Source organism: Schistocerca serialis, chromosome 9, assembly GCF_023864345.2.
Source record: "Schistocerca serialis cubense isolate TAMUIC-IGC-003099 chromosome 9, iqSchSeri2.2, whole genome shotgun sequence".
NCBI lineage: Eukaryota > Metazoa > Arthropoda > Insecta > Orthoptera > Acrididae > Schistocerca > Schistocerca serialis.
In genome coordinates this window covers 468,872,193-468,885,498 of record NC_064646.1, presented here as the reverse complement: position 1 = coordinate 468,885,498, position 13,306 = coordinate 468,872,193, and positions in this window count along the sequence as shown.

Here is a 13,306-nt window from a genome sequence, read left to right as displayed (position 1 = left end):
CAGGGGAAACAATGCTTCAAACAGTCTGTATACGTGCCGTTCCTGAGAGGCCAGTATTAGACTGCGACGCACCACTGGAGGTTAACTGTAACTCCTCGAGGTTCATATTGAAGATGAAACACAGAAATTGCATCAGGATTGAATATAGTTGCCACAATGCCGACATACGTCCAGGGGGAGCATTGCTTCAAACAGTCTGTACACGTGCCGTTCCTAAGAGGCCAGTACCAGATTGCGACGCACCACTGGAGGTTTACTGTAACCCTTGGAGCTTCATATTGACGATGAAACGCAGAAATTGCATCGGGATTGGATATAGTAGGCACAATACCGATTTATGTGCAGGGGAAACAATGCTTCAAACAGTCTGTATACGTGCCGTTCCAGAGAGGCCAGTATTAGACTGCGACGCACCACTGGAGGTTAACTGTAACTCCTCGAGGTTCATATTGACGATGAAACACAGAAATTGCATCAGGATTGAATATAGTTGCCACAATGCCGACATACGTCCAGGGGGAGCATTGCTTCAAACAGTCTGTACACGTGCCGTTCCTAAGAGGCCAGTACCAGATTGCGACGCACCACTGGAGGTTTACTGTAACCCTTGGAGCTTCATATTGACGATGAAACGCAGAAATTGCATCGGGATTGGATATAGTAGTCACAATACCGATTTATGTCCAGGGGAAACAATGCTTCAAACAGACTGTATACGTGCCGTTCCTGCGAGGCCAGTATTAGACTGCGACGCACCACTGGAGGTTAACTGTAACTCCTCGAGGTTCATATTGACGATGAAACACAGAAATTGCATCAGGATTGAATATAGTTGCCACAATGCCGACATACGTCCAGGGGGAGCATTGCTTCAAACAGTCTACACGTGCCGTTCCTAAGAGGCCAGTACCAGATTGCGACGCACCACTGGAGGTTTACTGTAACCCTTGGAGCTTCATATTGACGATGAAACGCAGAAATTGCATCGGGATTGGATATAGTAGGCACAATACCGATTTATGTGCAGGGGAAACAATGCTTCAAACAGTCTGTATACGTGCCATTCCTGAGAGGCCAGTATTAGACTGCGACGCACCACTGGAGGTTAACTGTAACTCCTCGAGGTTCATATTGACGATGAAACACAGAAATTGCATCAGGATTGAATATAGTTGCCACAATGCCGACATACGTCCAGGGGGAGCATTGCTTCAAACAGTCTACACGTGCCGTTCCTAAGAGGCCAGTACCAGATTGCGACGCACCACTGGAGGTTTACTGTAACCCTTGGAGCTTCATATTGACGATGAAACGCAGAAATTGCATCGGGATTGGATATAGTAGGCACAATACCGATTTATGTCCAGGGGAAACAATGCTTCAAACAGACTGTATACGTGCCGTTCCTGCGATGCCAGTATTAGACTGCGACGCACCACTGGAGGTTCACTGTAACTCCTCGAGGTTCATATTGAAGATGAAACACAGAAATTGCATCAGGATTGAATATAGTTGCCACAATGCCGACATACGTCCAGGGGGAGCATTGCTTCAAACAGTCTGTACACGTGCCGTTCCTAAGAGGCCAGTACCAGATTGCGACGCACCACTGGAGGTTTACTGTAACCCTTGGAGCTTCATATTGACGATGAAACGCAGAAATTGCATCGGGATTGGATATAGTAGGCACAATACCGATTTATGTGCAGGGGAAACAATGCTTCAAACAGTCTGTATACGTGCCATTCCTGAGAGGCCAGTATTAGACTGCGACGCACCACTGGAGGTTAACTGTAACTCCTCGAGGTTCATATTGACGATGAAACACAGAAATTGCATCAGGATTGAATATAGTTGCCACAATGCCGACATACGTCCAGGGGGAGCATTGCTTCAAACAGTCTGTACACGTGCCGTTCCTAAGAGGCCAGTACCAGATTGCGACGCACCACTGGAGGTTTACTGTAACCCTTGGAGCTTCATACTGACGATGAAACGCAGAAATTGCATCGGGATTGGATATAGTAGGCACAATACCGATTTATGTGCAGGGGAAACAATGCTTCAAACAGTCTGTATACGTGCCGTTCCTGAGAGGCCAGTATTAGACTGCGACGCACCACTGGAGGTTAACTGTAACTCCTCGAGGTTCATATTGACGATGAAACACAGAAATTGCATCAGGATTGAATATAGTTGCCACAATGCCGACATACGTCCAGGGGGAGCATTGCTTCAAACAGTCTACACGTGCCGTTCCTAAGAGGCCAGTACCAGATTGCGACGCACCACTGGAGGTTTACTGTAACCCTTGGAGCTTCATATTGACGATGAAACGCAGAAATTGCATCGGGATTGGATATAGTAGGCACAATACCGATTTATGTCCAGGGGAAACAATGCTTCAAACAGTCTGTATACGTGCCGTTCCTGAGAGGCCAGTATTAGACTGCGACGCACCACTGGAGGTTAACTGTAACTCCTCGAGGTTCATATTGACGATGAAACACAGAAATTGCATCAGGATTCAATATAGTTGAAACAATGCCGACATACGTCCAGGGGGAGCATTGCTTCAAACAGTCTACACGTGCCGTTCCTAAGAGGCCAGTACCAAATTGCGACGCACCACTGGAGGTTTACTGTAACCCTTGGAGCTTCATATTGACGATGAAACGCAGAAATTGCATCGGGATTGGATATAGTAGGCACAATACCGATTTATGTCCAGGGGAAACAATGCTTCAAACAGTCTGTATACGTGCCGTTCCTGCGAGGCCAGTATTAGACTGCGACGCACCACTGGAGGTTCACTGTAACTCTTCGAGGTTCATATTGACGATGAAACACAGAAATTGCATCAGGATTGAATATAGTTGCCACAATGCCGACATACGTCCAGGGGGAGCATTGCTTCAAACAGTCTGTACAGGTGCCGTTCCTAAGAGGCCAGTACCAGATTGCGACGCACCACTGGAGGTTTACTGTAACCCTTGGAGCTTCATATTGACGATGAAACGCAGAAATTGCATCGGGATTGGATATAGTAGGCACAATACCGATTTATGTGCAGGGGAAACAATGCTTCAAACAGTCTGTATACGTGCCGTTCCTGAGAGGCCAGTATTAGACTGCGACGCACCACTGGAGGTTAACTGTAACTCCTCGAGGTTCATATTGAAGATGAAACACAGAAATTGCATCAGGATTGAATATAGTTGCCACAATGCCGACATACGTCCAGGGGGAGCATTGCTTCAAACAGTCTGTACACGTGCCGTTCCTAAGAGGCCAGTACCAGATTGCGACGCACCACTGGAGGTTTACTGTAACCCTTGGAGCTTCATATTGACGATGAAACGCAGAAATTGCATCGGGATTGGATATAGTAGGCACAATACCGATTTATGTGCAGGGGAAACAATGCTTCAAACAGTCTGTATACGTGCCGTTCCTGAGAGGCCAGTATTAGACTGCGACGCACCACTGGAGGTTAACTGTAACTCCTCGAGGTTCATATTGAAGATGAAACACAGAAATTGCATCAGGATTGAATATAGTTGCCACAATGCCGACATACGTCCAGGGGGAGCATTGCTTCAAACAGTCTGTACACGTGCCGTTCCTAAGAGGCCAGTACCAGATTGCGACGCACCACTGGAGGTTTACTGTAACCCTTGGAGCTTCATATTGACGATGAAACGCAGAAATTGCATCGGGATTGGATATAGTAGGCACAATACCGATTTATGTGCAGGGGAAACAATGCTTCAAACAGTCTGTATACGTGCCGTTCCTGAGAGGCCAGTATTAGACTGCGACGCACCACTGGAGGTTAACTGTAACTCCTCGAGGTTCATATTGAAGATGAAACACAGAAATTGCATCAGGATTGAATATAGTTGCCACAATGCCGACATACGTCCAGGGGGAGCATTGCTTCAAACAGTCTGTACACGTGCCGTTCCTAAGAGGCCAGTACCAGATTGCGACGCACCACTGGAGGTTTACTGTAACCCTTGGAGCTTCATATTGACGATGAAACGCAGAAATTGCATCGGGATTGGATATAGTAGGCACAATACCGATTTATGTGCAGGGGAAACAATGCTTCAAACAGTCTGTATACGTGCCGTTCCTGAGAGGCCAGTATTAGACTGCGACGCACCACTGGAGGTTAACTGTAACTCCTCGAGGTTCATATTGAAGATGAAACACAGAAATTGCATCAGGATTGAATATAGTTGCCACAATGCCGACATACGTCCAGGGGGAGCATTGCTTCAAACAGTCTGTACACGTGCCGTTCCTAAGAGGCCAGTACCAGATTGCGACGCACCACTGGAGGTTTACTGTAACCCTTGGAGCTTCATATTGACGATGAAACGCAGAAATTGCATCGGGATTGGATATAGTAGGCACAATACCGATTTATGTGCAGGGGAAACAATGCTTCAAACAGTCTGTATACGTGCCGTTCCTGAGAGGCCAGTATTAGACTGCGACGCACCACTGGAGGTTAACTGTAACTCCTCGAGGTTCATATTGAAGATGAAACACAGAAATTGCATCAGGATTGAATATAGTTGCCACAATGCCGACATACGTCCAGGGGGAGCATTGCTTCAAACAGTCTGTACACGTGCCGTTCCTAAGAGGCCAGTACCAGATTGCGACGCACCACTGGAGGTTTACTGTAACCCTTGGAGCTTCATATTGACGATGAAACGCAGAAATTGCATCGGGATTGGATATAGTAGGCACAATACCGATTTATGTGCAGGGGAAACAATGCTTCAAACAGTCTGTATACGTGCCGTTCCTGAGAGGCCAGTATTAGACTGCGACGCACCACTGGAGGTTAACTGTAACTCCTCGAGGTTCATATTGAAGATGAAACACAGAAATTGCATCAGGATTGAATATAGTTGCCACAATGCCGACATACGTCCAGGGGGAGCATTGCTTCAAACAGTCTGTACACGTGCCGTTCCTAAGAGGCCAGTACCAGATTGCGACGCACCACTGGAGGTTTACTGTAACCCTTGGAGCTTCATATTGACGATGAAACGCAGAAATTGCATCGGGATTGGATATAGTAGGCACAATACCGATTTATGTGCAGGGGAAACAATGCTTCAAACAGTCTGTATACGTGCCGTTCCTGAGAGGCCAGTATTAGACTGCGACGCACCACTGGAGGTTAACTGTAACTCCTCGAGGTTCATATTGAAGATGAAACACAGAAATTGCATCAGGATTGAATATAGTTGCCACAATGCCGACATACGTCCAGGGGGAGCATTGCTTCAAACAGTCTGTACACGTGCCGTTCCTAAGAGGCCAGTACCAGATTGCGACGCACCACTGGAGGTTTACTGTAACCCTTGGAGCTCCATATTGACGATGAAACGCAGAAATTGCATCGGGATTGGATATAGTAGGCACAATACCGATTTATGTCCAGGGGAAACAATGCTTCAAACAGTCTGTATACGTGCCGTTCCTGAGAGGCCAGTATTAGACTGCGACGCACCACTGGAGGTTAACTGTAACTCCTCGAGGTTCATATTGACGATGAAACACAGAAATTGCATCAGGATTGAATATAGTTGCCACAATGCCGACATACGTCCAGGGGGAGCATTGCTTCAAACAGTCTACACGTGCCGTTCCTAAGAGGCCAGTACCAAATTGCGACGCACCACTGGAGGTTTACTGTAACCCTTGGAGCTTCATATTGACGATGAAACGCAGAAATTGCATCGGGATTGGATATAGTAGGCACAATACCGATTTATGTCCAGGGGAAACAATGCTTCAAACAGTCTGTATACGTGCCGTTCCTGAGAGGCCAGTATTAGACTGCGTCGCACCACTGGAGGTTAACTGTAACTCCTCGAGGTTCATATTGACAATGAAACACAGAAATTGCATCAGGATTGAATATAGTTGCCACAATGCCGACATACGTCCAGGGGGAGCATTGCTTCAAACAGTCTGTACACGTGCCGTTCCTAAGAGGCCAGTACCAGATTGCGACGCACCACTGGAGGTTTACTGTAACCCTTGGAGCTTCATATTGACGATGAAACGCAGAAATTGCATCGGGATTGGATATAGTAGGCACAATACCGATTTATGTGCAGGGGAAACAATGCTTCAAACAGTCTGTATACGTGCCGTTCCTGAGAGGCCAGTATTAGACTGCGACGCACCACTGGAGGTTAACTGTAACTCCTCGAGGTTCATATTGACGATGAAACACAGAAATTGCATCAGGATTGAATATAGTTGCCACAATGCCGACATACGTCCAGGGGGAGCATTGCTTCAAACAGTCTACACGTGCCGTTCCTAAGAGGCCAGTACCAAATTGCGACGCACCACTGGAGGTTTACTGTAACCCTTGGAGCTTCATATTGACGATGAAACGCAGAAATTGCATCGGGATTGGATATAGTAGGCACAATACCGATTTATGTCCAGGGGAAACAATGCTTCAAACAGTCTGTATACGTGCCGTTCCTGCGAGGCCAGTATTAGACTGCGACGCACCACTGGAGGTTCACTGTAACTCTTCGAGGTTCATATTGACGATGAAACACAGAAATTGCATCAGGATTGAATATAGTTGCCACAATGCCGACATACGTCCAGGGGGAGCATTGCTTCAAACAGTCTGTACACGTGCCGTTCCTAAGAGGCCAGTACCAGATTGCGACGCACCACTGGAGGTTTACTGTAACCCTTGGAGCTTCATATTGACGATGAAACGCAGAAATTGCATCGGGATTGGATATAGTAGGCACAATACCGATTTATGTCCAGGGGAAACAATGCTTCAAACAGTCTGTATACGTGCCGTTCCTGAGAGGCCAGTATTAGACTGCGACGCACCACTGGAGGTTAACTGTAACTCCTCGAGGTTCATATTGAAGATGAAACACAGAAATTGCATCAGGATTGAATATAGTTGCCACAATGCCGACATACGTCCAGGGGGAGCATTGCTTCAAACAGTCTGTACACGTGCCGTTCCTAAGAGGCCAGTACCAGATTGCGACGCACCACTGGAGGTTTACTGTAACCCTTGGAGCTTCATATTGACGATGAAACGCAGAAATTGCATCGGGATTGGATATAGTAGGCACAATACCGATTTATGTGCAGGGGAAACAATGCTTCAAACAGTCTGTATACGTGCCGTTCCTGAGAGGCCAGTATTAGACTGCGACGCACCACTGGAGGTTAACTGTAACTCCTCGAGGTTCATATTGACGATGAAACACAGAAATTGCATCAGGATTGAATATAGTTGCCACAATGCCGACATACGTCCAGGGGGAGCATTGCTTCAAACAGTCTGTACACGTGCCGTTCCTAAGAGGCCAGTACCAGATTGCGACGCACCACTGGAGGTTTACTGTAACCCTTGGAGCTTCATATAAACGATGAAACGCAGAAATTGCATCGGGATTGGATATAGTAGTCACAATACCGATTTATGTCCAGGGGAAACAATGCTTCAAACAGACTGTATACGTGCCGTTCCTGAGAGGCCAGTATTAGACTGCGACGCACCACTGGAGGTTAACTGTAACTCCTCGAGGTTCATATTGACGATGAAACACAGAAATTGCATCAGGATTGAATATAGTTGCCACAATGCCGACATACGTCCAGGGGGAGCATTGCTTCAAACAGTCTACACGTGCCGTTCCTAAGAGGCCAGTACCAAATTGCGACGCACCACTGGAGGTTTACTGTAACCCTTGGAGCTTCATATTGACGATGAAACGCAGAAATTGCATCGGGATTGGATATAGTAGGCACAATACCGATTTATGTGCAGGGGAAACAATGCTTCAAACAGTCTGTATACGTGCCGTTCCTGAGAGGCCAGTATTAGACTGCGTCGCACCACTGGAGGTTAACTGTAACTCCTCGAGGTTCATATTGACGATGAAACACAGAAATTGCATCAGGATTGAATATAGTTGCCACAATGCCGACATACGTCCAGGGGGAGCATTGCTTCAAACAGTCTGTACACGTGCCGTTCCTAAGAGGCCAGTACCAGATTGCGACGCACCACTGGAGGTTTACTGTAACCCTTGGAGCTTCATATTGACGATGAAACGCAGAAATTGCATCGGGATTGGATATAGTAGGCACAATACCGATTTATGTCCAGGGGAAACAATGCTTCAAACAGTCTGTATACGTGCCGTTCCTGAGAGGCCAGTATTTGACTGCGTCGCACCACTGGAGGTTAACTGTAACTCCTCGAGGTTCATATTGACGATGAAACACAGAAATTGCATCAGGATTGAATATAGTTGCCACAATGCCGACATACGTCCAGGGGGAGCATTGCTTCAAACAGTCTGTACACGTGCCGTTCCTAAGAGGCCAGTACCAGATTGCGACGCACCACTGGAGGTTTACTGTAACCCTTGGAGCTTCATATTGACGATGAAACGCAGAAATTGCATCGGGATTGGATATAGTAGGCACAATACCGATTTATGTCCAGGGGAAACAATGCTTCAAACAGTCTGTATACGTGCCGTTCCTGAGAGGCCAGTATTAGACTGCGTCGCACCACTGGAGGTTAACTGTAACTCCTCGAGGTTCATATTGACGATGAAACACAGAAATTGCATCAGAATTGAATATAGTTGCCACAATGCCGACATACGTCCAGGGGGAGCATTGCTTCAAACAGTCTGTACACGTGCCGTTCCTAAGAGGCCAGTACCAGATTGCGACGCACCACTGGAGGTTTACTGTAACCCTTGGAGCTTCATATTGACGATGAAACGCAGAAATTGCATCGGGATTGGATATAGTAGGCACAATACCGATTTATGTCCAGGGGAAACAATGCTTCAAACAGTCTGTATACGTGCCGTTCCTGAGAGGCCAGTATTAGACTGCGTCGCACCACTGGAGGTTAACTGTAACTCCTCGAGGTTCATATTGACGATGAAACACAGAAATTGCATCAGGATTGAATATAGTTGCCACAATGCCGACATACGTCCAGGGGGAGCATTGCTTCAAACAGTCTGTACACGTGCCGTTCCTAAGAGGCCAGTACCAGATTGCGACGCACCACTGGAGGTTTACTGTAACCCTTGGAGCTTCATATTGACGATGAAACGCAGAAATTGCATCGGGATTGGATATAGTAGGCACAATACCGATTTATGTCCAGGGGAAACAATGCTTCAAACAGTCTGTATACGTGCCGTTCCTGAGAGGCCAGTATTAGACTGCGTCGCACCACTGGAGGTTAACTGTAACTCCTCGAGGTTCATATTGACGATGAAACACAGAAATTGCATCAGGATTGAATATACGAGGGTTATTCCAAAAGTAAGGTCCGATCGGTCGCGAAATGGAAACGACTATGAAAATCCGATAAAGCTTTGCACAGATGTGTTGGGTAGTGTCTCTAGTATAACCCCAGTTAGCATCACGTCGCTCTTCTCATTTCTGAGCTCGCAGTGAGTGCGTAAAGATGTCTAGAAAATAGTGTCTGCCGCCAAGTACGAGGGCCTGGTGAGAAATATCGCCTGAAGCTATGCAGCCAACATTACATAACTGTCGTGCTGTTTCGTCTTCACGACAATTCTCAGCCGCATGGAAATGTGAGATTACCCACAATACAGTCCACAATTGTCTCCCCCTGAGTTTCATCTCTGGTCACATGAACCGCTGTCTTTGAAGACAACATTTTGACACAGACAACGAGGTGTAGGCCAGTGTGGAGAATTGGCGGAAAGCACTGGCGGCTGCCTTCTATGATGAGGCTATTGAAAAGTTGGTACAACGCTATGACAAAAGTCTAAGTCAGAACGGCGACTACGTAGAGAAGTAGCTGAAAGGTGTAGCTAATTGTTAGAAGTAAAACATTTCTGATGTTCACTGTGGTTTCAATTTGGCAATCAATCGGACCTTACTTTTGGAATAACCCTCGTAGTTGCCACAATGCCGACATACGTCCAGGGGGAGCATTGCTTCAAACAGTCTGTACACGTGCCGTTCCTAAGAGGCCAGTACCAGATTGCGACGCACCACTGGAGGTTTACTGTAACCCTTGGAGCTTCATATTGACGATGAAACGCAGAAATTGCATCGGGATTGGATATAGTAGGCACAATACCGATTTATGTCCAGGGGAAACAATGCTTCAAACAGTCTGTATACGTGCCGTTCCTGAGAGGCCAGTATTAGACTGCGTCGCACCACTGGAGGTTAACTGTAACTCCTCGAGGTTCATATTGACGATGAAACACAGAAATTGCATCAGGATTGAATATAGTTGCCACAATGCCGACATACGTCCAGGGGGAGCATTGCTTCAAACAGTCTGTACACGTGCCGTTCCTAAGAGGCCAGTACCAGATTGCGACGCACCACTGGAGGTTTACTGTAACCCTTGGAGCTTCATATTGACGATGAAACGCAGAAATTGCATCGGGATTGGATATAGTAGGCACAATACCGATTTATGTCCAGGGGAAACAATGCTTCAAACAGTCTGTATACGTGCCGTTCCTGAGAGGCCAGTATTAGACTGCGTCGCACCACTGGAGGTTAACTGTAACTCCTCGAGGTTCATATTGACGATGAAACACAGAAATTGCATCAGGATTGAATATAGTTGCCACAATGCCGACATACGTCCAGGGGGAGCATTGCTTCAAACAGTCTGTACACGTGCCGTTCCTAAGAGGCCAGTACCAGATTGCGACGCACCACTGGAGGTTTACTGTAACCCTTGGAGCTTCATATTGACGATGAAACGCAGAAATTGCATCGGGATTGGATATAGTAGGCACAATACCGATTTATGTCCAGGGGAAACAATGCTTCAAACAGTCTGTATACGTGCCGTTCCTGAGAGGCCAGTATTAGACTGCGTCGCACCACTGGAGGTTAACTGTAACTCCTCGAGGTTCATATTGACGATGAAACACAGAAATTGCATCAGGATTGAATATAGTTGCCACAATGCCGACATACGTCCAGGGGGAGCATTGCTTCAAACAGTCTGTACACGTGCCGTTCCTAAGAGGCCAGTACCAGATTGCGACGCACCACTGGAGGTTTACTGTAACCCTTGGAGCTTCATATTGACGATGAAACGCAGAAATTGCATCGGGATTGGATATAGTAGGCACAATACCGATTTATGTGCAGGGGAAACAATGCTTCAAACAGTCTGTATACGTGCCGTTCCTGAGAGGCCAGTATTAGACTGCGACGCACCACTGGAGGTTAACTGTAACTCCTCGAGGTTCATATTGACGATGAAACACAGAAATTGCATCAGGATTGAATATAGTTGCCACAATGCCGACATACGTCCAGGGGGAGCATTGCTTCAAACAGTCTACACGTGCCGTTCCTAAGAGGCCAGTACCAGATTGCGACGCACCACTGGAGGTTTACTGTAACCCTTGGAGCTTAATATTGACGATGAAACGCAGAAATTGCATCGGGATTGGATATAGTAGGCACAATACCGATTTATGTCCAGGGGAAACAATGCTTCAAACAGACTGTATACGTGCCGTTCCTGCGATGCCAGTATTAGACTGCGACGCACCACTGGAGGTTCACTGTAACTCTTCGAGGTTCATATTGACGATGAAACACAGAAATTGCATCAGGATTGAATATAGTTGCCACAATGCCGACATACGTCCAGGGGGAGCATTGCTTCAAACAGTCTACACGTGCCGTTCCTAAGAGGCCAGTACCAAATTGCGACGCACCACTGGAGGTTTACTGTAACCCTTGGAGCTTAATATTGACGATGAAACGCAGAAATTGCATCGGGATTGGATATAGTAGGCACAATACCGATTTATGTCCAGGGGAAACAATGCTTCAAACAGACTGTATACGTGCCGTTCCTGCGATGCCAGTATTAGACTGCGACGCACCACTGGAGCTTCACTGTAACTCTTCGAGGTTCATATTGACGATGAAACACAGAAATTGCATCAGGATTGAATATAGTTGCCACAATGCCGACATACGTCCAGGGGGAGCATTGCTTCAAACAGTCTACACGTGCCGTTCCTAAGAGGCCAGTACCAAATTGCGACGCACCACTGGAGGTTTACTGTAACCCTTGGAGCTTAATATTGACGATGAAACGCAGAAATTGCATCGGGATTGGATATAGTAGGCACAATACCGATTTATGTCCAGGGGAAACAATGCTTCAAACAGACTGTATACGTGCCGTTCCTGCGATGCCAGTATTAGACTGCGACGCACCACTGGAGGTTCACTGTAACTCTTCGAGGTTCATATTGACGATGAAACACAGAAATTGCATCAGGATTGAATATAGTTGCCACAATGCCGACATACGTCCAGGGGGAGCATTGCTTCAAACAGTCTGTACACGTGCCGTTCCTAAGAGGCCAGTACCAGATTGCGACGCACCACTGGAGGTTTACTGTAACCCTTGGAGCTTCATATTGACGATGAAACGCAGAAATTGCATCGGGATTGGATATAGTAGGCACAATACCGATTTATGTGCAGGGGAAACAATGCTTCAAACAGTCTGTATACGTGCCGTTCCTGAGAGGCCAGTATTAGACTGCGACGCACCACTGGAGGTTAACTGTAACTCCTCGAGGTTCATATTGAAGATGAAACACAGAAATTGCATCAGGATTGAATATAGTTGCCACAATGCCGACATACGTCCAGGGGGAGCATTGCTTCAAACAGTCTGTACACGTGCCGTTCCTAAGAGGCCAGTACCAGATTGCGACGCACCACTGGAGGTTTACTGTAACCCTTGGAGCTTCATATTGACGATGAAACGCAGAAATTGCATCGGGATTGGATATAGTAGGCACAATACCGATTTATGTGCAGGGGAAACAATGCTTCAAACAGTCTGTATACGTGCCGTTCCTGAGAGGCCAGTATTAGACTGCGACGCACCACTGGAGGTTAACTGTAACTCCTCGAGGTTCATATTGAAGATGAAACACAGAAATTGCATCAGGATTGAATATAGTTGCCACAATGCCGACATACGTCCAGGGGGAGCATTGCTTCAAACAGTCTACACGTGCCGTTCCTAAGAGGCCAGTACCAAATTGCGACGCACCACTGGAGGTTTACTGTAACCCTTGGAGCTTCATATTGACGATGAAACGCAGAAATTGCATCGGGATTGGATATAGTAGGCACAATACCGATTTATGTGCAGGGGAAACAATGCTTCAAACAGTCTGTATACGTGCCGTTCCTGAGAGGC